This window comes from Bidens hawaiensis, unplaced genomic scaffold, assembly GCF_021521415.1.
Source record: "Bidens hawaiensis isolate Kalapana, Puna unplaced genomic scaffold, B.hawaiensis_p1.1 tig00002866_1, whole genome shotgun sequence".
Lineage (NCBI taxonomy): Eukaryota > Viridiplantae > Streptophyta > Magnoliopsida > Asterales > Asteraceae > Bidens > Bidens hawaiensis.
The window spans coordinates 2,851,783-2,857,563 of record NW_027491154.1 but is presented as its reverse complement, the minus strand read 5'-3'; positions in this window follow the sequence as shown (position 1 = coordinate 2,857,563).

Below are 5,781 nucleotides of genomic sequence, written 5' to 3'. Positions count from 1 at the left end.
TCACCTGCAAAATGTAAATAAAATACGTCAGCAACGAATGCTGGTGAACACGCTGACGCAAAAACATTTTCTTTTACTTTATTACCCCTCGAGACTACGCCTGCCTCAGCCCATCGTGGCTTAGGAATAACAAAGTCAAATCACATTTATAAATTCAAGTCTTTAATCTAGGTCACCTCATCAAACACCGCAGCGTTCGACTTAGTTAAGTACCCGTAAGTATACACAATGATCGTACTTCCCGCGGGAAAGCGTCCTACAATCAGGGTGGTGCGATGTGCCCATCGCGTACTACCACATATGTAAGGATCCAGACACACGTATACCACAGCCTGAGGGCTAGGTTTATACTTTCATTTATAATGGTTTTAGGGACACGTAGTCCCTTGTAATCATTTTCATATAACATGTTTGACTCATTTGAAAACAAGTTTTAAAAGTTTGGGGACGTATACACCTTATCGCTTTGGGATCGGCTTCAACATCGTCCGAGGGTCTTTCCCTTGCTATCTCGCACCTATAGTACGAGTATAACCATTTGTTAGTCGGATATACAATCCGGATTTAGAACTTTAGTCTTATATTCTTTACCTCGATGAACCTTTAGTTCATAAATCTCTTTTACTTGAAAACCTTTAGTTTAAAAGTAATTATAAACCTTTAGTTTATTTATAGAAACCCGACGTTTCTTCTTCTCTAAGAAACGTATTCTTTTCTTTATTATTTAAGAATACTCATTATTACTTAAATAATATTATCATAACAAAGAATATATATACTTGCACACACACACACACACAAATATATATATATATATATATTTATCTTATAACAACATATCTTTTACCTTTTCTTTTTTATGTTTTCTTTTCTTTTATCGAGGTATCGAGTATAACCTCGACTTAAGTTTTAAGCCTTTATAATTATTATATTCATTTGACATTACGCCTAACCTTTTTGGCGTTTTGGAAACTCTAAGAATTTGAGCAGCACTCTAATGCCGCTTGGCTTCCTTTGACTTCTAAATCAACACTTCCTTTTGTATACCAACGAAACCGCCAATCTTTAACACTCGTTGGCACGCTTCTCGAGACTCATCGCCATGATAACAAACGCCTTCTTGGTATGTGAGTGGAGGGTGGCACGAACTTCGAGGAAACGTCGGCACAGAAATCGAGAGTCGGGACACGGAAATCGAGGTATTATGGCACGATTATCGAGGTGGATCGAGGGTATGGTTTATATATTATAGAGAGAGGCTAGAGAGATGTAAGAGAGCTGTGATTGAGGTGTGAATGAACTGAACCCGTGGCCTGCTATTTATAGGCAAAATCTGGAACCCGTCGCGGTACGCGACGGCCTCCTGGGCACCCGTCGCGTAGCGCGACGTAGACCTGCGCAGTCACAATGTAGGTCTGCCACGTGTTGCTACGTGGCAGATGGTGTGCCACGTGTTAACACGTGGCGGACGAAGTGCCACGTGTGGCCACGTCTGGATACATGGCAGAGCTGGTGCCAGAGGTGTCAGGCCACGTCATCGCGATATGCGATGACGTAAGTTAACAGCGATCGCGTATCGCTTTTGACTTCTTCTAGAAGCTTTGTCAAAGCCCCATCGCGATACGTGATGGCTTGTCCTTTTGTCCCGTCGCGTATCGCAAGGGGACAAGAAAACAGAATTTTTATTTTAAACCCTAAGGTTTGGAATTTTGGCAAATTTGGTCTCTTGACTTTGAAAAGTTGACATTATGAACTCGGAAATTTCACGATGTTACACTTTAAATGGTTAGTTTATCAAATTATGGACTAATTAACACGTTCATACCATAATTAGGTGTCGGTTACGTGTTTATTGGTGGAATATGCTAATTGCCTAACTTAATTGATCATAACGAGCGGGAATTTGGAGGTGTTTGAATGGTTTGGGGCCGTCGGGTCGGGTTTGGGTCAACTGGTCGGACCAGGAGGTGGTTTGGGTTATAATATGTTATTTTAATATCAGAACTTAATTGATAAAATACCTGAACCTGAACCCGGGTCGGGTAATGATTACAAAAACCGAAAGGGAAACGGAAAACCCGAAATGTTACAGTATTCACAACTTTTTGGAAATTTTGTCCCGAAATTTAAGAATAAAGAAAAGAAAAAAAATACCATAGAATAAAGGAGGAAAACAAAAATCAAGAGAGATTTTTTTTTATAATAATAAATAATAACACAAAACTTCGAATGAACTGTTTAACGCTACAAATGGAAGGTATGATAAGGACACTTATATATAGGATGTACCAGCAGCATATCCACTATGCCCTTATCACATCAATATTTGTACCGTTACCCTAAATCACCCTAGGTTCTGAGTTATGACACACAACCGTATTCACCATGAGTTTCATGCGAGGATTTCTATAATTATGCATGCACTCATAATTATTTAGGTCGTCGCATGATGCACATGGGTCGTCGCATGATGCACATAAGGTAAGGGTTGGATAAAAGAAAACTTTTTATAAATCGATATCATTTGATCAAGAACAATGAACTAAAAATTGAATGAAAATTGATGAACATAATTAAATAGTAAAATAAAAAAAATGACGTAATTGTTGAAGTTAACCATCGAGAGTAATAACAACAAAATGAAATAAACAGATAGAGGAAAATTTTAAAATTATATAAGTAACTTACATATATGATGTAGAGAAAATACTTGAGATGACGAGAAAATTCACGTAATAATAAATAGGTTCACACAACAAACAAATCACATGACTTTTGAGTATAATAATAGATAAGGTTTGAAACCAAGATTATAAAATCGATGAGATGAGATAAGAGTACCATGAGGATGAGGTGAGTTTGGAGGGTTTGGGTAGCCATGTATTAAAATATCAAAATAAAATTTGTACATGTGACTCCTATTAGATAACTATGTACAACACATGTTCATAGTCCCAATTTCCAACACGTTTGTAGGAAATCGGTCATAGGTAGTTTATGATACAAATACGGTACTATTAGATAACTATGCACATCACCATGCACATAGTCCCGGTAATTAACCGGTCATAGAAAACTTAAATCATGATAATGAATTGTGTAATAATAAATAGTGCACTAAACAAAAAAATAGGAATAAATGAGTGATTGAACACCATTATAAATAACCATAATTCTCATTCATAACAACTCTGGAGATTTAATGAAGTCAATACATTAGATTTAAATGAAAAGAACTAAATAAAAGAAACATCTTTGCGTAGCATGTCTTCATAAAGGGTTAGGCTTAGACTTGGGAACCGTTGATGTAACACACTTCCTCTTGAGTAGCTTGGTCACTAGAGGTTGGTTGGTTGATTGGGATTTGGTTGACTTGAATTGGTTGAATGGGTTGGGCTTGAATTACTTGGATGGGTTGAGCTTGGATTGGTTGAAGTTGATTTACTTGGGCTTGGTAGGCTTGATATTGAGCGGTTTGAGTTAGGTAGGATTGAATTTGGTTCATGTGTGCGAGTCTTGTGCATGCATTGCGAAAATGGCTAGGGTCTCCACAATTGTAACAAGCTCTAATAGTTGAGGGTGCTTGAGTAAATGGTTGAGCATAAGGTAAGGGTTGGGTAAGAGGTGAGGTAAATGGTTGCATCAAAAGTTGGTTGCGTTTACGACATGTGGTAAAGAGGTGACCAAATCGATTGCGATGGGTGCATTGTCGACACTTGAGGTTAGGCGAATGGTGAAAGTTACACGTATAACATAATGGGTGGGGTCCTGTGTAGGGTTTCTTGGTGGGTTGGGTTTGCGATTGGGCCAAGACATAGTTTTGGGAATTGGACTTTCTTTATTGTTGCGGTAATGGGGAGAGTTGTTGTGCTTGAATGATTCGGGCTTAGAAGACTCGGGTTTGGGGGATTCGGGCTTAGGTTCTTTGGTGGGCTCGGATGCAGGCTTATCATTGGGCTTCTTGGAATTTTTCCGCGTCAAGGTCCCGGCCTTAACGTGGTTTTCGGTGAGGGTACCGGCTACGGTGATGGCATCATGGAGGGTTTGAGGGTCACGACTTTGGACGGAATCTTGGATTTGCATAGGCAAACCCGAGATGTACTTGTCGATTGAACGTTCAAGGGGAGTGACCATGTGAGGGATGAGAAGGCTCAGTTCATGGAAACTATCGTTGTAGATGGCGTCATTCCCACTTTCTTGTTTCAAATTCCAAAACTCCTCTTCCAACTTTCGAAGCTCATGTTTCGGGCAAAACTTCTTGAGCATGAGTTTCTTGAGGTCATACCATGGCAAGGCCATGGCAACCTCAACGCCAAGTGTGCGCTTCTCACTGTTCCACCAATTGAGGGCATTATTCTTGAGCATGCTCGAGGCGTAAATGGTTTTCTTGTCCTCAAGACATTCACAATGGAGGAATATGCTCTCCATTTCTTCGAAGTGCATTCACCTCTTCCACCGGTGCTTGACCTACCCACACACCTCCGTTGCATGACCCAACTCGTTGCAATTTGTACAAACATCGATTACTTGATTAGTGGTTTGTACATTTCCTTCTTTCACGGCTCGCACTTGCGGTCTACCAATCGCCGGTCTTGCTCTTCGTCCGATTTGGGCCTTTCTCTTTGATGTAACCGCCATTTGTTCCAAATACGCCCAATCATCTTGTTTATAATTGGTACCAAATGTACCATTAGTGATCGACCGCAAATCCCGTTCATCCTCCATACTCAAACCCTCATGAAACGCGTTCAACAACTCCCATAAAGCAATACCATGTTGAGGACACTTATTTATCATCATATTGAACCTCTCAAATGCTTCATGAAATATTTCCCCCGATTGTTGTTGGAAGGTTCTCAAACTTCTTCTCGTATCATTGGTCTTTTGGGCCGTGTAAAATTCTTCTAAAAATCTTTGTTGCATTTCGGCCCAAGTATAAACAGACGCGGAAGGCAAAGTATAAAACCATCTCTTTGCCTTGTCTTCCAATGAGAACTGAAATAGAACCAACTTCACATCATCCGATGTAAAAACTTGACCCCCAATTGTGTTGCAAATGGATTCATATGCCTCCTAGTAAAGTAAGGTTCCTCCGTTGCTAGACCTTTATACTTCGGAAGACTTTGAAGGGAATTGGTTCTTACTTCAAATGTCCTCCCTTGATTATTGAGAGGGATAACCACCGGTGTCACACCCGGCCCTGAGCGGCGGAAACAGCCGGGCGCGCGCGAGTGGGAATTGATAATTAAGCACGGGCCATTGCAAACATTCAAAGATTTTCATTGCGCATGAAAAGTTTAATACAAATACATTACATTGTTTAAAAAATTACATAAAAACATCCAAGTATAAAAACTGTTGAAGATTTCCACGCCATATCCCCTTGCGCGGCGGGAACAACCACGCGCATCGAAGGGATAGAACTAAAATCTTCCAAAACCCTAGTTTTAGATGTTCAGCGTGAGGTGCTCTAAGTGTGACTCCATGCGCTACCTAGTTATCCCCTGAAAGACACGTAAAAACATTTGAATCAGTATAAACTGAGTGAGTTCACAAGTTTTAGTAACTTGATAAATCGCATTGCATCATAGTCTTGATAAAATCATATTGAAACACATTTATGATTTCATGTCTAAACATATACTTGATAATCCGTATGAAAACATAGATCTGACACATATTTCTGATAAAAGTCGTTCCGCGGGCTACGCGCGATCATTACTGGAAGTGTGCTCGTCCATGCAAAGTGGCGCTGCCACTACGAGCTAAATAATATAATGC